Source organism: Pelobates fuscus, chromosome 7 (assembly GCF_036172605.1).
Source record: "Pelobates fuscus isolate aPelFus1 chromosome 7, aPelFus1.pri, whole genome shotgun sequence".
NCBI lineage: Eukaryota > Metazoa > Chordata > Amphibia > Anura > Pelobatidae > Pelobates > Pelobates fuscus.
Genome location: NC_086323.1, coordinates 80,617,050 through 80,639,666, shown reverse-complemented (window position 1 = coordinate 80,639,666; position 22,617 = coordinate 80,617,050). Strand labels below are relative to the sequence as shown.

Here is a 22,617-nt window from a genome sequence, read left to right as displayed (position 1 = left end):
CTGAGGGAATCACTAGGTTCAAGGAGCTAAAAGTACCCTGATAAAGAGTGTTATCGTTATTCACTAAATTTAGAATTCAAGGTCAAAATAGCCAAGCTGGAAACAGGCCAGCTAACCTTTCAGTTTAGCTATTCTGTCCTTAAATTTGAAATTCACTTCGAATTCACTTTGAATTTTACAGCAAAAAAATCAACCAATCAGTGTAAAGACGGGCATATAAATTCCCCAAAAAGACCCTCCCACTTCAACTTTCTTTGCTACTGCCTCCAGGTGAGCATTCTCCATTTGAGAGTGTTTCAGCTCTACCATTGTACATGTTTTTAGTTGGTTCAGTATTTACCTTGTTAGGGTGCTGTGATTAGATCTAGGGGTGCTTGTAATGGGTTTACCTTCTGTGGTTGTTTTTTCTGGTTGTTTTACCATGACTGGGGGTGCCACAGCACATGTGGCTCTGCGATTGCAGCGCTTATTTGACCCCTGGAATGCCTAGCACATTCCGAGGCATCCCTGGTGCCCCCTTAATCTTCTATTTACTCTTGTTTTAGCCCCTGTTCGGCATTGAACTGGCACGAATTAGGCTACTGCGCTTATTGTGCTCTCTCTTGGTCTCCTGGTCTGGGTGTAGTGCCGGGTGCTTTCCTATTAATGAGCCCTGGCTTATTGATTGCATGTGGCCTTGACCAGGCCTTATGTGATTGGTGCTTATAGAGTACATTGCTGTGTCGGTCCCGTTGTCATTCTGGGACCCACTTACTGCCAGTCAACCTTATTAGTTTTTTGATTGTGATCAAGTTTTAGTTGGACCTGCCTAGATTTGATTTGACCTTGCCCAGTGGGTGACTCCCACTTGTTGCAACAGGTGTCCTCAGGCCTTCTCTGCTCTACTCTTAACCCTGGATTCTGTATCCTTTTTCAGCTGTATTTTCTGAACATGGCACAAGAGACGGATTTCAATGTTTCTACAGGCCTTTAAGCTTAGCTGTGCTCAGCCTTGGCTGATATCCTTCCTAGAGCACTGGCTGTGATGTGCCTCCCTCTGCTACCTCCCTGGATGCCCCCCACCCCAAACCTAGACAAAGGACTTTGGATTCTGAGGAGTCCCACCGCTCCCCTGAAGAGGGCTCCAGTCGCAAAAACACCTTTGGAAAGGCCACAGTGCCTCATCAAACAAGGAGAAGGCCGGCAGTGCCATTGAAGGTTTACAATTAGTGACTGGGCAGTCATTGCTGCCCAGTCACTAGAAGGCCCCCATCCCATGAGGATGGGGTCTGTGAAAATGTGCTCCAACCTGTGGTGCAGAACATTATAACAAGTAATGGAGGATGCTTTATGTATGATTTTTAGTATTTAGCTTTTAGAATTGCAAAAGAACTGACAAGGCAACTGCAAATTACTCAAATAGGAAAATTCCCTAATACTAGCTATTTTGGCTGAAAATCCCCTAGTCAATTCTCCACAATTCCCTGTCTTGTAAATAAATTCCCTAGTGTTGTATTATGGTTTATTACGTTCCTGGGTGATGCACAGATTACTTACGTGCACAATGTCTACTTTCCTGCAATTTTACTCAAATAGGAAAATTCCCTGATACTAGCTATTTTGGCTGAAAATCCCCTAGTCAATTCTCCACAATTCCCTGTCTTGTAAATAAATTCCCTAGTGTTGTATTATGGTTTATTACGTTCCTAGGTGATGCACAGATTACTTACTTGCACAATGTCTACTTTCCTGCAATTTTAATATCTCCCCTTTTCTTTCAAAACTAATATAATCTACTTTCAAAAACATGTACCTGTGTGTTCAAATTTTAAAATGTATGGGGTGGAGGAATTCAAATTTAGAATCTGCCCCAGGTGCTAGATAATGAAAGGTGTGCCTCTCCTTGTTACTGTAGGTGCGTCTGCTTGTACTTACCACACACAGTCAGTAGTGCAAATGTCCCAAGGTGACAAACTGATATATTTAGGATTTATAGAAATTAAGAATTACAACAATCAGTTGAATATTAACTATTGAAAATGTTAGGAGACAGCACTAATATTTTCAAAAGCAATAGTTTGCTGGCTTCTGGGATTTGCCTCCAAAGATCAGAAATGATTCTGTATTCAGTTATGACTTTATTAACCATTTAGGCACTAATGATATCTTAGTAATTTACCAACACTGGTCCTGAATAGGTTAATGTTATAGAATCCAGGCCAATCACACATTGCATACATCTCAACATTTGAAATGGACAAAGAGGTACACTTTAATTTTAGGGGTATCTTTCTCCCCCCTCATGTCTCTCTGTGTGCCACTCTCCACTCCATGTTCATTAGTGGTCCTCTCCCCGTCCCTTAATGGTCCTCTCCCATCCCTTTCCTGACAGTAGTGGTCATCTTCCCTCTCCCTTAGTGTTCCTCTCCCCTCCCTCCCCTGTCCCTTTGTGTTCCTCTCCCCTCCCTTACCTGTTCCTTCAGTAAGGAGGCCACTTGTGACGCCTTATGGACACACCAGACCTGCCTATACACAACATACATTTAGCCACACTCATGCTCCCCTGCACAAACACACACACCACTCATGCTCCCCTACATACACACACAATTCAGTTACCACACAGACACAGTCAGTCTTCCCCATACTGCTCTTTCCCTCCTCCACACACACAACACTCATCCACTAAAAACACTCTCACACACAAAACACTCAGTCAACACACACAACTCAGGTCTCCAGGAGGGAGGCCCAATCTGGCATGCTGCCCTTGGCCCTTTGCAACTGAATGCTGCTCTAAATTAGGATGGAAAAGGGGAAGAGAAGGATTTAGGCCCACAATAGGGCTTGTCACTGCTAAATAGGGATGTTGGGGGAGACAGTTATTATAATGACACTAATATAATAGAGGAAGTTATATGAATAAAACTGTTAGGAGAAGCCAGTCTTCTGTGGACATCTCTGCAAGAGGTGGTCTTTCAATAATAAGTGGCATTTGTTACAGAAGTATTTTTGTTCTTCCATTACAAGAGAGAATTTTTTTTTTCTAACAAATATTTAGTGATTACAGCTAGACACATGACATAAGTCCTTTCTAGTGATGTCTAAAACTCTTTTCAGAACATCGACTCGCAATCTTTTTCCAATTTTTTTTAATATATTACAGATGATGCTATTGTATTCTGCCAGAGATATTGTATTTTATTGATGGCTATATTATATTTTAATGTCAGCGATATTCTATTGCAGCAATTGTATTCCCACTTACAGTGTCAGTTAACGAGACAGAGCACCATATATTTTAACAGTACAGAATGTGCCAAACACTACGCAGAGCTTCTCCTCTGCCTCCAAGCGAGTCGCAATTAGTACAGCATTTGTTTGGGGTGAAAGAAATGGGAGTTTTGTGCAAATTACTTCCCTCCATTCGGTAGCATGGAAGAATTCTGCTAGCACATTACCAGCCGGAATCTCTAGGGAAAAATACAAAATCAACCACATTGAAGACTCCTTAGAAACCAGATGCAGTCTTGTATGAGCCTCAGAAATAGCTCATGCTATCTTCCTAACGGCATGGGAAGATTCTGGCTGGCGTGCTTTTAGAGGCTTGTCAGCTATTTTAAGAGTCTTCAGATAAAAGATTAGAAATATTCTAAAAAAAAAAAGGAAGAATAAACGTCATGTGACATTATTTAGACGCAAAGGTGGAGGGGAGGACAGTGGCTGTAGAGAATTCTCAGGCTAATCCTCCCTGTCTGCCTGCACCTCCTCTTGTTTTCTCCTGGACGACAGCTGTGCAAAGTAAGGGAATTTTTAAGCACATCCTTAAGAGAATGCTTAGTTAGACCACTTGAAAAGAAACCAGCTGCTGTTTGGGGAGAATGCGGCTGGAGCCCTTAAAGCCATTGGCTAGGATGGACAGAGCTGAGGCAACAGTGGAGGTCTTTAAGGTCGCCCACCCAAGTCCTTAAAATTGGGACAATTGCCGTATTGGCACCCAATGGACACTTTATTGAATTCACACCATATATTTCTTTATTTGCATTCAGTGAGACACAGTAAACCGGAATAGTCAAAACTTAATTGCGCAGACTACTCAGCCAAGAAACCTCTTTAGTGACAGGCGTTCATAGAGTTTTTTACAGGGCAATTTTTAACTGTTTAAAAATAACATTAGCCTGGGGCAGAATCAAACAGACTTTCAGTTTCCTAAAGAAATGCAGGCCGTTTCTGAATAAATGTTTAACCCTGCAGTTAATGGCTTGGAACTTGGAATAATTCGCACAGCTGGAAGGAACTGCGGAATACGATTAGTGGATTTAGTAAGGTAAAGGTGTTTTGTAATTCACACTGATAGGTGTTATTATAAAGCGTCTTACCCCTCTCTAATTCAGTCATTAAATAAATGATTTTTGGGGTGCATTGTGAGTTCCGTTAAGTAAGTTGGAGATGGATCTGCATAGGAAGTATTTATTCAAATGTTCGTTTAATTGTAATTGCTGTCCGAAAACTAAGTCAGTACAGCACAAAGCCTGCAGGCCAACTAGGTAAGCTTAATGCCTTAGGGTAAATGATATGCTACTGGAAAATACCGAGTATTTTGAAGGATCGTCAATGGGTCAAAGTACATGGATGCTCGATTGCAGCTTATCACTCAGATAGTAGAACAATGATCCAGAAGGACACTCATAGCTGAGAGACAAGTATCAGTATGAGCAATGAACTGAAGCTTGAAAAACAAGACAATTTAAAAGGTTGGGAAACAATAGCAGAAGAGAAGCAAGCTATTTAAAGGCCATCTGGACAGTGGGGGGAAGTGAAGGTCTAATATCTCCTGCTAGTGAAAGTTTGCCAATTAGATAGCAACCAACAAGGAGGTAAAAGGCAAACAAAGAAAATTACACAAGACAAGAGAGGACTCCCAGGAATCACCATAAATAGTTCTGCAAAGTTGCACATGGAGGTGTTTTTGTGGAATGAAAAGGAAGCAATAGTCTGAAGGTCTTTCAGTCCACTTGTAATCCTAGAATGTGTCTATTTCATAGAAGGTTTTTGTTGTTGTTGTTTTTTGGGGGTCGGGGGAAGGGTTGTTATTTTTAAACAGTCCTGTGGGACTGTAATATTGTGCACTTCATTGTGATTATGGAAGATTGTGAAAGATGAATTTAACTCCCACTGGAAATGTAATGGTAACAGAGAACCTCATGGGTCTAATTACTAACAGATTAATTCCCCACCGGGGCTCATTGTATTAGAACCAATCACATCAAGCTCACTTAATAAGAGTACTAATTATTTCAAGCAAATAATTCACATCTCAAAAACAAGAACAGTGTGACAATTATTGCTCTTATTATTATTATTATTATTTTCTGCCAACATTTTCTACAGTGACGTGGAATGGGTTCCTGAAACCTACAAGTAAATTAAACAACATAAATCTGATTTAAAACGAGCGGTAATGAGGGCCCTGCTCATATAAGCTTACAATCTAAAGGAAAATCATGAACAAAGTCACTTCAGGCTAGTACCTACTTGCATAAAAGAGATGATATGTAGTTTGGGGCACTGGTTTGATGCTCTACCGATTTATTTTCCTTCCATTTTTCTACCCCAGCATGTTATTTTTCGAACTTCTTTCTACCCGATGTTTTGATTTTGATTTCCAGATTCTTGCTCCTGGTCTATAATGCTCCTTTATCTGTACTCAGTCTTCTCCCCATCTAACTAATTCTCTCTCTCTCTCTCTGTGTATCTATCTCCTAGTCATTCTCTTATCTTGGTCTTTCAGTCACCTCTTTATCACTCTTTCTGTCTACCCTGTATGCCTGGCTTAAGCTGAGTTGTAATATGTAGCCTCAGTTTTGCTATTAGGATTTGCATTTGCTACAATTCGGACTGACTTGAATAACCTATTTCTGTTTGTTTGTTTGTTTGTTTGTTTGTTTGTTTTTTCCAATAAAGTTCAAAAGAACTGACACTGGAGAGCAGTAGAACCCTTCTACAGGTAGTTCTCCTACTTTGCATCACAGTACTATCCTCCCATCAAGTACAAGATTGTGAATATAGGAAGCTCTGACATTGCTCCACTGGCAGTGAAGAAGGGTCAATTGTGTTGGGTGTTAATATAGTGCAAAACGCAAAGACCTAAAACTATGATGGCGCTGGAGCACTGGGTAGAAGATAATTTATAAAAAAACAATTTTAAAACTGTTCTAGTTTAAGGTAAACCTGTCATTGCAGGTTCCCTTACATGTATAGATATCCAGGTGCCAGCCAATCATTTTTGTTTATATCTTCTATTTGACTTTATTTTCCACTGAAGTAGAAAAACTGCTGAAATCCACAATAGGCATCTAAGAACTGGAACTAGTTATCAGAAGTATGGGCACAGACCATGCCCGACTGTCCAGAGCAGTGCTCACAGACCAAGACTCTGCCACTCTCAATTACAGAAAACTATGCAAATGGCAACAGTGTCTTTCCAAGGATTTACTAGTAATGTGCACAGTGCTACAAACATGAATAAATCACAGCAACTACAAACATGGAAAATCCACAGCAACTGTGAACGCAGTCATTTCTTCCTGCTCCCACTGCTGCTACTTACTTACTGTTTCCCTTTTCCTTTGCAACTGACCTTTAGCAAATTTGACACCACCAGATCTCGGTCATTTAGTTGGGTATTTCTATGGTTTGGTTCCAGATTTCCATCATTCAGCTGTGAATTTCATTTTTAGTGTTATGAAGCCCATGGAACAACGCAGTGGGGGAGTGGGCCTTGACAGAGCCAGAGAGTGGGCAGGTGCTAGGGGTTTTGGGGTTGGATTAGGATAATGGAGCTTGGGGGGCGGGGTGCTGGCAGATAAATAGCAGCCATGTTAGGTTAGGGGCCATCTTAACCAGAGCCTCACTTACCTGTTAATTGTCCCACCCACCCTCCCTAGGTTTAGGCAGTTTCCCGCTTGGTCACAGCGGCGGGAACAGGGCGTAGTTAAGTTGGAATTTTGCAGGGTATTGGAACTGGACAGGCCAAGGTATAGGCTGGAGTAGGCCGGACGGAATTAAGTATTGGTAGGTTCTAGCTCTTCGGTGGCTACGAACCTGGGGGTGTAGGGGTGTCTGGGTACACCCCTACAGTTAATCGGATGGTATGGGGCCTCTTAGGTAGGCCGTGTGTTTCAAGTTAAATGTTATTTGTTGTTATTTATGTTCAACTGGTAGGGTCATTGTCAGGGGTATTGTGCGGGGGTATAGTAACATAATGTCTAGTGGGACAATGACCCTAAATATGTTAATTTATTATAATTAATTTAATAAAGCTGTGGACTTTATACTCCAACAGTATAATCGGTGTCTGAGTCTTATTTAAGTTCAAAGTTATAGCATATGCCGAATAACGACTGTGCAAATGTCATGTGGATGAGCCAGTGAGCATTCACAGCCATTTGAAAGTACTTTTTCTAAATTTGGCAATTGTCAAATCTGAACAATGTCTGCACTATTGCCTCCAAATGCCCCTAGATTGTTCCTGATTACAAATTCCAAGATGCCCATGCAGCCTAATCTCTGGCTGAGCATTGTGGGAATCGAAATTCACAACTGCTGTCATTGATTACTAATTATCGGCATGGGAGCTGTGTGATGGAGTAGGAACTGTTCTTTTTTTATCATGATCAGCCTTGCTAATTGATGTCTGAGAATCATGGGAATTGAAGTCTCAGTAATAATTACCATTGAAGGCCATGGGAGCTATCCAGCTAGCCTAATTATTGGCTGAGCATACCACTAAACCTGTGCATCAATGAGGTTACAAAGAATTGCCAGGACTTCTCATTGAGCTGCACTGGTAAATCTGCGATTGAACAGTCACAGCTCAGTCTGAGCTGGGGAATAAGAGGATGATTTGCAAAGGCTTCAAACAAGAGAACTGCAGCATTTATATGCTGGTTTTAGCTATACCCCCAATAAAAGAATGCATCATTAAATACTTGTATGTTTTCATTGGGGCTATACCTACTATACAGTGGTTTTTATTTTATTTTTTATTTGGATGGTGGATTGTCCCTTCAAGTACAGTACAGTAATATACAGGGAGTGCAGAATTATTAGGCAAATGAGTATTTTGACCACATCATCCTCTTTATGCATGTTGTCTTACTCCAAGCTGTATAGGCTCGAAAGCCTACTACCAATTAAGCATATTAGGTGATGTGCATCTCTGTAATGAGAAGGGGTGTGGTCTAATGACATCAACACCCTATATCAGGTGTGCATAATTATTAGGCAACTTCCTTTCCTTTGGCAAAATGGGTCAAAAGAAGGACTTGACAGGCTCAGAAAAGTCAAAAATAGTGAGATATCTTGCAGAGGGATGCAGCACTCTTAAAATTGCAAAGCTTCTGAAGCGTGATCATCGAACAATCAAGCGTTTCATTCAAAATAGTCAACAGGGTCGCAAGAAGCGTGTGGAGAAACCAAGGCGCAAAATAACTGCCCATGAACTGAGAAAAGTCAAGCGTGCAGCTGCCAAGATGCCACTTGCCACCAGTTTGCCCATATTTCAGAGCTGCAACATCACTGGGGTGCCCAAAAGCACAAGGTGTGCAATACTCAGAGACATGGCCAAGGTAAGAAAGGCTGAAAGACGACCACAACTGAACAAGACACACAAGCTGAAACGTCAAGACTGGGCCAAGAAATATCTCAAGACTGATTTTTCTAAGGTTTTATGGACTGATGAAATGAGAGTGAGCCTTGATGGGCCATATGGATGGATTGGTAAAGGGCAGTGAGCTCCAGTCCGACTCAGACGCCAGCAAGGTGGAGGTGGAGTACTGGTTTGGGCTGGTATCATCAAAGATGAGCTTGTGGGGCCTTTTCGGGTTGAGGATGGAGTCAAGCTCAACTCCCAGTCCTACTGCCAGTTTCTGGAAGACACCTTCTTCAAGCAGTGGTACAGGAAGAAGTCTGCATCCTTCAGTAAAACATGATTTTCATGCAGGACAATGCTCCATCACACGCGTCCAAGTACTGGCAAGAAAGGGTATAAAAGAAGAAAATCTAATGACATGGCCTCCTTGTTCACCTGATCTGAACCCCATTGAGAACCTGTGGTCCATCATCAAATGTGAGATTTACAAGGAGGGAAAACAGTACACCTCTCTGAACAGTGTCTGGGAGGCTGTGGTTGCTGCTGCACGCAATGTTGATGGTGAACAGATCAAAACACTGACAGAATCCATGGATGGCAGGCTTTTGAGTGTCCTTGCAAAGAAAGGTGGCTATATTGGTCACTGATTTGTTTTTGTTATGTTTTTGAATGTCAGAAATGTATATTTGTGAATGTTGAGATGTTATATTGGTTTCACTGGTAAAAATAAATAATTGAAATGGGTATATATTTGTTTTTTGTTAAGTTGCCTAATAATTATGCACAGTAATAGTCACCTGCACACACAGATATCCCCCTAAAATAGCTATAACTAAAAACAAACTAAAAACTACTTCCAAAAATATTCAGCTTTGATATTAATGAGTTTTTTGGGTTCATTGAGAACATGGTTGTTGTTCAATAATAAAATTAATCCTCAAAAATACAACTTGCCTAATAATTCTGCACTCCCTGTATAGTAGCATTAATATACTGTGGGCAAACACTCACTAAAATGTGAATTGTCATGACTACAGAGACCAAAAGAACCTGAACTGGAACCATAGTATGGAAGAGTCTGTTTTGGCCCAAAATCCAGTTTGATTTCCCATCTATTCACCCTTTTGTGAATAACCCTGAGCACGTTTAAAAATACTTTGACTAAACTGCACTATAGTGAAAATAAATGTGCCACTCAGCCTATGGTCTGACTCAAAGGCGTAACTAGAAACCATGGGGCACCGGTGCGGAAGTTGCCTTAGGGACCCCCCGCCATACGTCTACCCAGTGCCATCCCCCATACGTCTATACTCCCACTACCACACGTCCCCCCCCCTCCCCACCAGTCCCCATACCTCTATCCTCCCCCTTTCATACGCTCCCCCCCGCCATCCCCCCATACCTCTATCCTCACCCTCCCATACGTTCCCTCCCCACTCATACAGACAAACAGATACACATGCAGACACGCACATAGACACACACACATATACAGAGACACACACATACAGACACACATACATACAGACACACACACATACATCCAAACACACACACATGCACAAACACATACATACATACAATCACACATACAGACACACAGAGACACACATATACAGACACATAGACAGACGTACATACACACATATGCACATACACTACCACATACATACATACAAACGTACACAGATATTCATGCACATTAACACACAGATACATATAAATACACCGACACATACACACAAATTCATATAGACACCGACACATACATAGATACACACAATGACATAAAAAAACACCCTGACACACAGATGCACATACACAGATGTGCGCACACACATAGACACACACTGACACAGAAGCACAGTGACATATATATATACATATATACACACACAGATGCATACCCTGACACACACACACTCACAAACACCTTGACACACACACCTATCCACATACTCACACTCATACACATTCACACACTCATACACACACACACATTCATACACACACATGTATACACACACACATACAGACACACAGAAAGACATACACAAACACACACACACATACATACAAACACATAGGGGCCCACCGGGTGGCCCATGCTGTTAGACCACCCGATGGCAATGAATATGCAGGGGGCCCCAGTCAGCGTTGCGGCAATTTAACAGTGAACGGGGCCCCCAGTGATGGCTCAGCCTGATGGGAGTCAGAGTTTCCACTCTGACTCCCTCCTCCCACCTGGGCTTTGTGTGATTGCTGGGAGGAGTGATAGGGGCTGTCACTTCCTTCCAGCAGCTGACGCCATCACATGCATATATATTGCCATCAGGTGGCCCTAACAGCATGGGTCACCCAGTGGGCCCCTTAACGTACGGACCCAGTGGTTCTACCACGCAACACATGGCGGCGGGCACCCCGTCGCATGGGGTCTGCAGGTGGGCTGACCCCCTGAAGTGACGGGCCCAGTCGCAGCTGCGACCCCTGCGTCCATGGTAATTCCGCCAGTGACATGACTATAACGTGGGAAATGGAAAACAAATACCCACAATGTGCCCTTCCCAGGTGATCTTTAAGGTTTTTCCATTTGTTTTTGTTTTTTTTATTCTTCAAATAATACACACACACATACATCAACCAGGTAGAACCACATATATGACACTATTTCAGACGAATAGCAATCTTTGCAATATTGGCACTATTTATCTGCTTCCTTATAACATTACTAGCCCCCATTAGTCATCAGTCTTTGTAACATTGAGGATTGATAGCATTTTCCAAGTGCTGGTGACAATGACATTAACGTGTCACATAACGTTGTTGTTTACATTCCTTGTTTTTGGGGCTTTTTCTGGTACCTGTAACCGTGCCATGAGAAACAGGGTATTTGTAAAATTTATTTTAATTTTATTTCAGTATTGCTTTGTCACGTGTCTCTCTGTTCGTTCCTACTTAATATTTTAAAGCAATTAATCTTAGGAATAATATTACTTATTTATAAAGCACCAATCAATTCCACAACGATGCACAAAGGGTTTTCAAACAAGAGAACAAATGCTGTCCCTGCTCGTGAGCTCACAGACCGCATTTAACAATGCATTAACATCCGCGCAAGTAAATGGAGGTAATTACATTTAACTCTTTATTGCCTCCTATCTTGGAGACAGAATGGTTACAGAACCTGATATTTCAGCTCTTCCTGTTGACACTGGTGTTTGTGCTGAAGCTGACTATGGTTCGGCTTTTGCATTTGTGCCAACGCTGTTACTTAAACAGAGGTCACTCTGCAGCTGGGAAAATAATGGCAAACACAAAGAGCTAATATGATTTCCATTATGTATAAATAGATAAGGATGCAGCTCCATTGAAGTTCACAATCTGACAGTTGAGGCAGACTGGCTGTTACTTGATTGGAGGTCAGCGAGGAGGCTGTAGCCAATGTGAGACAAGTCTCCTAGAAGGGATGCGGGGATGATTGGCTTGATACTGTGTTTAGCTTTTAGCAAGAAGAGCATCCTTTTCTCCCTAGGATTTAAGATTTGTCTAGGTTACAAGTGATGTATAACTGCATTTGAGAAAACGAGAAAAACCATTGAACGTTTGCAATATTTCTATTCTAAGACTCATGCGTCTACGGTCTATGCGGTCACATTTGCTCTTGTCGCTGGGGACAGAATAATGAGAGCAATGAAAGAAAGCCTTGAAAGGTAACGTGCTTGTTTTATACGCTTCATGGTGTGTGCAGCGTGCATTGTCTGTTAGGGTCTGCAATTCCCCCTACCGAACTGATTCTATGCTGCATGGATACATATATAGACGACAACCAGGGAACGGTCAATCAAACATTCACACATACATACATATTGCTCACAAAAAAAAAATACAATCACTTATATTGTTTACCGACAGCCTAGCCATTCACATGGATATAGTGCTATATGTTGATACTTATAAATGACACAATCACACCATGTGTCTTTACATAGTTCTACAACATACGGATAACTCTGTGGGGCTTATTCGCTAAACTCTAATTTGTAGTGAATCTGAAAATCAGAATTACAAAATTGAGGCCAAAACTGTGACTGTGTAGAAGTTAGAGATTTTTTTCAGATCAGCTATTGTAGCTTAAATTTTTCAATTCCGATTTAAATGCTTTACAAATTGAGAGTTTATTCATTAAACCTGCTAGGATCCCTACATGTTGTAAAACAAATACAGTGATTATTACCAGTTGACTGACACCACAAATATATCAACAGTCAGACAGTAAACATGCAGCAGCTATTGCTATCTTATCTAGCACTTCCATAAAGCAAATGGTTGGCAAAACAGCAGCACTCTAGGTTTGAGGATGATGGGAGTTACAGTCCAAAATTAACTACCAAGACTGCAGGTTGCATAATCTTGTTGTAGATGTGTCTTCTTTTACAGCAACTGCCTGATAAATATTATCACCTGCAATCAAGAAACATAACAAATGTTGTTAAATTGCTAATGTTATTTTATTTCGCTGATCGAATAACCGTTAAATGAAAAGTAGTTGCGTTAATGGGATCATGGTACCACATCTGTGACCCATCGTGCCCTGGGATCACTCGAAACTGTAGGATGCCAATGAAAAGCTTAAAAAACTACCTTTCCATTCTGACATTAAATTCAATTTATAATGTATTCATTCTTGGAACCGGGAAGAATGGAAGTGAAAACGCTATGTAGTTAATAAAACGCTAGTAAAAAGTTCATTCAAAAAAATTGAAAACATTGAGAGCGAATCTGAGAGCGATAGAAAACTATTGTTACATAATGTCTCCTAGATGTTTATAGATGGTTTAATTGTGATTCGTTCTGCTACCATTCAATTTACTGAAAAGCTTGTTAATATGTTTAAAGCTGAGAGGAAAAACATTTATAACTGTTTATTCTCATTAATAATATTCACACTGCATTACGCATTGCATCGTTACAGGTTACGAATTTAAGTGTTAACATTTTGCCTAGCTTTTATGCTATTTTCAGCCAAGTGCATTGAGAGCTATTATTAAGCTCACTACAAGGTATGCATGTGAAGGTTTATCTGTGGACATACAGATTGTATATTTGATTTTATATTCCACTGGTCCACTTACTTGTCACAGATGAATGTGCTCTTGGCTTTTGGGATGGATGGCGTACAAGGTTACTCAATAAAGCATTATTTATCTGGAATTCAAAGTGAGTTAAAAATGTTAGCACAAAGGTTTGGAAATCTTAGGGCCTAAATTTTAAAATTCTATTCATATTGAATTTCCAACAAGACAAGTGCTTAAAATATCCCGAGAATAAAAAGTCATTCACAGCCCAAAGAATGGGGAAAGGTTACATAGTTACATAGCTGAAAAGAGACTTGCGTCCATCAAGTTCAGCCTTCCTCACATTTGTTTTTTGGCGTTGATCAAAAAGGTTATTGGTCATTCAAACCCTACAATATCTCCAACATTTTAAATGGCCATAGAGATACACTTTTATCTTAGAGGGTGTGCCTGCAGGTGTTTCCATGGGTGGAGCTAATCCAATATATTTTATGTTGTGTCACTGATTGCTGAGTATTATAAGCTGTGTCCCTGATTGCTGAGTATTATAAGCTGTGTCACTGATTGCTGAGTATTATAAGATGTGCCACTGATTGCTGAGTATTATAAACTGTGTCCCTGATTGCTGAGTATTATAAGCTGTGTCACTGTTTGCTGAGTATTATAAGCTGTGTCACTGATTGCTGAGTATTATAAGCTGTGCCACTGATTGCTGAGTATTATAAGCTGTGTCACTGATTGCTGAGTATTATAAGCTGTGTCACTGATTTCAGAGTATTATAAGCTGTGTCACTGATTGCTGAGTATTATAAGCTGTGTCACTGATTGCTGAGTATTATAAGCTGTGTCACTGATTTCAGAGTATTATAAGCTGTGTCACTGATTGCTGAGTATTATAAGCTGTGTCCCTGATTGCTGAGTATTATAAGCTGTGTCACTGTTTGCTGAGTATTATAAGCTGTGTCACTGATTGCTGAGTATTATAAGATGTGCCACTGATTGCTGAGTATTATAAACTGTGTCCCTGATTGCTGAGTATTATAAGCTGTGTCACTGTTTGCTGAGTATTATAAGCTGTGCCACTGATTGCTGAGTATTATAAGCTGTGTCACTGATTGCTGAGTATTATAAGCTGTGTCACTGATTGCTGAGTATTATAAGCTGTGTCACTGATTGCTGAGTATTATAAGCTGTGTCACTGTTTGCTGAGTATTATAAGCTGTGTCGCTGATTGCTGAGTATTATAAGCTGTGTCACTGATTGCTGAGTATTATAAGCTGTGTCACTGATTTCAGAGTATTATAAGCTGTGTCACTGATTGCTGAGTATTATAAGCTGTGTCCCTGATTGCTGAGTATTATAAGCTGTGCCACTGATTGCTGAGTATTATAAGATGTGTCACTGATTGCTGAGTATTATAAGATGTGCCACTGATTGCTGAGTATTATAAACTGTGTCCCTGATTGCTGAGTATTATAAGCTGTGTCACTGTTTGCTGAGTATTATAAGCTGTGTCACTGATTGCTGAGTATTATAAGCTGTGCCACTGATTGCTGAGTATTATAAGCTGTGCCACTGATTGCTGAGTATTATAAGCTGTGTCCCTGATTGCTGAGTATTATAAGCTGTGTCACTGATTGCTGAGTATTATAAGCTGTGTCACTGATTGCTGAGTATTATAAGCTGTGTCACTGATTGCTGAGTATTATAAGCTGTGTCACTGATTGCTGAGTATTATAAGCTGTGTCACTGTTTGCTGAGTATTATAAGCTGTGTCACTGATTGCTGAGTATTATAAGCTGTGTCACTGATTGCTGAGTATTATAAGCTGTGTCACTGATTGCTGAGTATTATAAGCTGTGTCGCTGATTGCTGAGTATTATAAGCTGTGTCACTGATTGCTGAGTATTATAAGCTGTGTCACTGATTGCTGGGTATTATAAACTGTGTCACTGATTGCTGAGTATTATAAGCTGTGCCACTGATTGCTGAGTATTATAAGCTGTGTCCCTGATTGCTGAGTATTATAAGCTGTGTCACTGATTGCTGAGTATTATAAGCTGTGTCACTGATTGCTGAGTATTATAAGCTGTGTCACTGATTGCTGAGTATTATAAGCTGTGTCACTGATTGCTGAGTATTATAAGCTGTGTCACTGTTTGCTGAGTATTATAAGCTGTGTCACTGATTGCTGAGTATTATAAGCTGTGCCTCTGATTTCAGAGTATTATAAGCTGTGTCACTGATTGCTGAGTATTATAAGCTGTGTCGCTGATTGCTGAGTATTATAAGCTGTGTCACTGATTGCTGAGTATTATAAGCTGTGTCACTGATTGCTGAGTATTATAAGCTGTGTCACTGATTGCTGAGTATTATTAGCTGTGTCACTGATTGCTGAGTATTATAAGCTGTGTCACTGATTGCTGAGTATTATAAGCTGTGTCACTGATTGCTGAGTATTATAAGCTGTGTCACTGTTTGCTGAGTATTATAAGCTGTGTCACTGATTGCTGAGTATTATTAGCTGTGTCACTGATTGCTGAGTATTATAAGCTGTGTCACTGTTTGCTGAGTATTATAAGCTGTGTCACTGATTGCTGAGTATTATAAGCTGTGTCACTGATTGCTGAGTATTATAAGCTGTGCCACTGATTGCTGAGTATTATAAGCTGTGTCACTGATTGCTGAGTATTATAAGCTGTGTCACTGATTTCAGAGTATTATAAGCTGTGTCACTGATTGCTGAGTATTATAAGCTGTGTCACTGATTGCTGAGTATTATAAGCTGTGTCACTGATTTCAGAGTATTATAAGCTGTGTCACTGATTGCTGAGTATTATAAGCTGTGTCCCTGATTGCTGAGTATTATAAGCTGTGTCACTGTTTGCTGAGTATTATAAGCTGTGTCACTGATTTCAGAGTATTATAAGCTGTGTCACTGATTGCTGAGTATTATAAGCTGTGTCCCTGATTGCTGAGTATTATAAGCTGTGCCACTGATTGCTGAGTATTATAAGATGTGTCACTGATTGCTGAGTATTATAAGATGTGCCACTGATTGCTGAGTATTATAAACTGTGTCCCTGATTGCTGAGTATTATAAGCTGTGTCACTGTTTGCTGAGTATTATAAGCTGTGTCACTGATTGCTGAGTATTATAAGCTGTGCCACTGATTGCTGAGTATTATAAGCTGTGCCACTGATTGCTGAGTATTATAAGCTGTGTCCCTGATTGCTGAGTATTATAAGCTGTGTCACTGATTGCTGAGTATTATAAGCTGTGTCACTGATTGCTGAGTATTATAAGCTGTGTCACTGATTGCTGAGTATTATAAGCTGTGTCACTGATTGCTGAGTATTATAAGCTGTGTCACTGTTTGCTGAGTATTATAAGCTGTGTCACTGATTGCTGAGTATTATAAGCTGTGTCACTGATTGCTGAGTATTATAAGCTGTGTCACTGATTGCTGAGTATTATAAGCTGTGTCGCTGATTGCTGAGTATTATAAGCTGTGTCACTGATTGCTGAGTATTATAAGCTGTGTCACTGATTGCTGGGTATTATAAACTGTGTCACTGATTGCTGAGTATTATAAGCTGTGCCACTGATTGCTGAGTATTATAAGCTGTGTCCCTGATTGCTGAGTATTATAAGCTGTGTCACTGATTGCTGAGTATTATAAGCTGTGTCACTGATTGCTGAGTATTATAAGCTGTGTCACTGATTGCTGAGTATTATAAGCTGTGTCACTGTTTGCTGAGTATTATAAGCTGTGTCACTGATTGCTGAGTATTATAAGCTGTGCCTCTGATTTCAGAGTATTATAAGCTGTGTCACTGATTGCTGAGTATTATAAGCTGTGTCGCTGATTGCTGAGTATTATAAGCTGTGTCACTGATTGCTGAGTATTATAAGCTGTGTCACTGATTGCTGAGTATTATAAGCTGTGTCACTGATTGCTGAGTATTATTAGCTGTGTCACTGATTGCTGAGTATTATAAGCTGTGTCACTGATTGCTGAGTATTATAAGCTGTGTCACTGATTGCTGAGTATTATAAGCTGTGTCACTGTTTGCTGAGTATTATAAGCTGTGTCACTGATTGCTGAGTATTATTAGCTGTGTCACTGATTGCTGAGTATTATAAGCTGTGTCACTGTTTGCTGAGTATTATAAGCTGTGTCACTGATTGCTGAGTATTATAAGCTGTGCCACTGATTGCTGAGTATTATAAGCTGTGTCACTGATTGCTGAGTATTATAAGCTGTGTCACTGATTTCAGAGTATTATAAGCTGTGTCACTGATTGCTGAGTATTATAAGCTGTGTCACTGATTGCTGAGTATTATAAGCTGTGTCACTGATTTCAGAGTATTATAAGCTGTGTCACTGATTGCTGAGTATTATAAGCTGTGTCCCTGATTGCTGAGTATTATAAGCTGTGTCACTGTTTGCTGAGTATTATAAGCTGTGTCACTGATTGCTGAGTATTATAAGATGTGTCGCTGATTGCTGAGTATTATAAGCTGTGTCACTGATTGCTGAGTATTATAAGCTGTGTCACTGATTGCTGAGTATTATAAGCTGTGTCACTGTTTGCTGAGTATTATAAGCTGTGTCACTGATTGCTGAGTATTATAAGCTGTGTCGCTGATTGCTGAGTATTATAAGCTGTGTCACTGATTGCTGAGTATTATAAGCTGTGTCACTGATTGCTGAGTATTATAAGCTGTGTCACTGATTGCTGAGTATTATTAGCTGTGTCACTGATTGCTGAGTATTATAAGCTGTGTCACTGATTGCTGAGTATTATAAGCTGTGTCACTGATTGCTGAGTATTATAAGCTGTGTCACTGTTTGCTGAGTATTATAAGCTGTGTCACTGATTGCTGAGTATTATTAGCTGTGTCACTGATTGCTGAGTATTATAAGCTGTGTCACTGTTTGCTGAGTATTATAAGCTGTGTCACTGATTGCTGAGTATTATAAGCTGTGTCACTGATTGCTGAGTATTATAAGCTGTGCCACTGATTGCTGAGTATTATAAGCTGTGTCACTGATTGCTGAGTATTATAAGCTGTGTCACTGATTTCAGAGTATTATAAGCTGTGTCACTGATTGCTGAGTATTATAAGCTGTGTCACTGATTGCTGAGTATTATAAGCTGTGTCACTGATTTCAGAGTATTATAAGCTGTGTCACTGATTGCTGAGTATTATAAGCTGTGTCCCTGATTGCTGAGTATTATAAGCTGTGTCACTGTTTGCTGAGTATTATAAGCTGTGTCACTGATTGCTGAGTATTATAAGATGTGCCACTGATTGCTGAGTATTATAAACTGTGTCCCTGATTGCTGAGTATTATAAGCTGTGTCACTGTTTGCTGAGTATTATAAGCTGTGTCACTGATTGCTGAGTATTATAAGCTGTGTCACTGATTGCTGAGTATTATAAACTGTGTCACTGATTGCTGAGTATTATAAGCTGTGTCACTGTTTGCTGAGTATTATAAGCTGTGTCGCTGATTGCTGAGTATTATAAGCTGTGTCACTGATTGCTGAGTATTATAAGCTGTGTCACTGATTTCAGAGTATTATAAGCTGTGTCACTGATTGCTGAGTATTATAAGCTGTGCCACTGATTGCTGAGTATTATAAGATGTGTCACTGATTGCTGAGTATTATAAGATGTGCCACTGATTGCTGAGTATTATAAACTGTGTCCCTGATTGCTGAGTATTATAAGCTGTGTCACTGTTTGCTGAGTATTATAAGCTGTGTCACTGATTGCTGAGTATTATAAGCTGTGCCACTGATTGCTGAGTATTATAAGCTGTGCCACTGATTGCTGAGTATTATAAGCTGTGTCCCTGATTGCTGAGTATTATAAGCTGTGTCACTGATTGCTGAGTATTATAAGCTGTGTCACTGATTGCTGAGTATTATAAGCTGTGTCACTGTTTGCTGAGTATTATAAGCTGTGTCACTGATTGCTGAGTATTATAAGCTGTGTCACTGATTGCTGAGTATTATAAGCTGTGTCACTGATTGCTGAGTATTATAAGCTGTGTCGCTGATTGCTGAGTATTATAAGCTGTGTCACTGATTGCTGAGTATTATAAGCTGTGTCACTGATTGCTGGGTATTATAAACTGTGTCACTGATTGCTGAGTATTATAAGCTGTGCCACTGATTGCTGAGTATTATAAGCTGTGTCCCTGATTGCTGAGTATTATAAGCTGTGTCACTGATTGCTGAGTATTATAAGCTGTGTCACTGATTGCTGAGTATTATAAGCTGTGTCACTGATTGCTGAGTATTATAAGCTGTGTCACTGTTTGCTGAGTATTATAAGCTGTGTCACTGATTGCTGAGTATTATAAGCTGTGCCTCTGATTTCAGAGTATTATAAGCTGTGTCACTGATTGCTGAGTATTATAAGCTGTGTCGCTGATTGCTGAGTATTATAAGCTGTGTCACTGATTGCTGAGTATTATAAGCTGTGTCACTGATTGCTGAGTATTATAAGCTGTGTCACTGATTGCTGAGTATTATAAGCTGTGTCACTGATTGCTGAGTATTATAAGCTGTGTCACTGATTGCTGAGTATTATAAGCTGTGTCACTGATTGCTGAGTATTATAAGCTGTGTCACTGTTTGCTGAGTATTATAAGCTGTGTCACTGATTGCTGAGTATTATAAGCTGTGCCTCTGATTTCAGAGTATTATAAGCTGTGCAACTGATTGCTGAGTATTATAAGCTGTGCCACTGATTGCTGAGTATTATAAGCTGTGTCACTGATTGCTGAGTATTATAAGCTGTGCCTCTGATTTCAGAGTATTATAAGCTGTGCCACTGTTTGCTAAGTATTATAAGCTGTGTCCCTGATTGCTGAGTATTATAAGCTGTGTCACTGATTGCTGAGTATTATAAGCTGTGTCACTGATTGCTGAGTATTATAAGCTGTGTCACTGATTGCTGAGTATTATAAGCTGTGTCACTGATTGCTGAGTATTATAAGCTGTGTCACTGATTGCTGAGTATTATAAGCTTGACAGGTGTATAGTCGCCATTTGGGCAGTCGGAATCCAGGACAAACCAACCCCATAACCTAACCCAATAACACACGGACACAAGTATTATGGGGAAATTTGTCCACAGCTTTATTAACCAATAATTATAATAATAATCATAATCATAATAATAATAATAATAATAATAACAATAATAAATTAACATATTAAACATGGGTCATTGCCCCCCATACTCCGCCCCCTCGCATCCTGTTCCTTCGGCTACCATACAAAAGGCAATGACCCCCATATAATAACACCTATACATATTTATAACATATTTATAACATACACCAACATTCCAAAGTGCCAACCATCCATTAACCACGGCAGGGGTATACCCGGACACCCCTGCCCCACCAGGTTCTGAGTCACCTCCAGGACTCGAAACCTCTCAACCACCGATGACCACAATCTGTTTATTCCACCTCACGTTCATCCAGGGGAGCCTATTTCCTCTCCTTCGGCTCCCCGTCCCGCCGCTGTGAAAGAAACGGGTTAAATAAACACATAACAAACAAAGGGAGGGTGGGTGGGACAAACTCAACCAGGTAGAAAGTTAGAATGACTCACCTAAAATGGCTGCTCATTTAAATAGCCAATCCTACTTACCCATAATCCAACCCTTGCTTACTTCCTCCTAAGCCCGCCTCCTAACCCCTGTCAAGGCCTTTTTCCGCTTAGCTGCGCTCTAGCTACATGGGGCTACATGACAGGTGTATAGTCGCCATTTGGGCAGTCGGAATCCAGGACAAACCACCCCCATAACCTAACCCAATAACACACGGACACTAAGTATTATGGGGAAATTTGTCCACAGCTTTATTAACCAATAATTATAATAATAATAATAATCATCATAATAATAATAATAATAATAACAATAACAATAATAAATTAACATATTAAACATGGGTCATTGCCCCCCATACTCCGCCCCCTCGCATCCTGTTCCTTCGGCTACCATACAAAAGGCAATGACCCCCATATAATAACACCTATACATATTTATAACATATTTATAACATACACCAACATTCCAAAGTGCCAACCATCCATTAACCACGGCAGGGGTATACCCGGATACCCCTGCCCCACCAGGTTCTGAGTCACCTCCAGGACTCGAAACCTCTCAACCACCGATGACCACAATCTGTTTATTCCACCTCACGTTCATCCAGGGGAGCCTATTTCCTCTCCTTCGGCTCCCCGTCCCGCCACAAGCTCAGACCTTGACCCCTTAAGCTGTCTGAGCTCCGCCACCCCGAAGAAACAGAGCCATCCGGATACCATCCTGCCAACCCAAGTTGAGCAGGTCCAAACCCACCTCCGAGAGGTGAACACCATCCGAGCGGTAGTATCCTGGCAACCCTTCCTCCAGCTCAAGGTGCCTTACCACCACACCTCCTACCTTCCGCACAAAGCTTGCCATCAAGCTATTCACGTTCTTCCTGCACCTATCCATAGCTACCGATCCCGAGCGTGCCGCCACCGGCGCCTCGGGACAATCTCCGACCAAACCAACATGACCCCCGGAAGCAGGCCCCTCAACTTATTGATGTCCTGCTTCATCCACTTCACCAGCCGGCGTTGCGGCGTAAGGCCCAGGTCATTACCCCCAATATGCAGGACCAGTAAGTCTGGCGTGTATCCCGCCGCCAGCATCCCAAACAGTTTACCACAAACATCCCCCCAGCAGAAACCCCGATACCCAAACCAGCGAACTGCCAACTGGCCTCTCGGAAAACCCAGCTGCTGGCCTTGCGCTCGAGCTGCGGCCCTCCTCTCGGCCCAGAAGACAAACAAATGGCCCACGATCCATGCCTCACGCCCTGGGGG

At 40.8% G+C, this 22,617-nt stretch overlaps 1 protein-coding gene across 1 annotated transcript in view; it reads left to right on the top strand.

Moving 5' to 3' along the window:
* The first annotated feature begins 12,202 nt into the window (after window positions 1-12,202).
* DAG1 (dystroglycan 1) overlaps window positions 12,203-22,617 on the top strand; it is a 193,286-nt gene continuing 182,871 nt past the window's right edge. The window contains exon 1 of the mRNA XM_063426119.1: window positions 12,203-12,342. The gene's annotated coding sequence lies outside the window, so the exon portion shown is untranslated. The remainder of the gene's footprint in view (window positions 12,343-22,617) is intronic.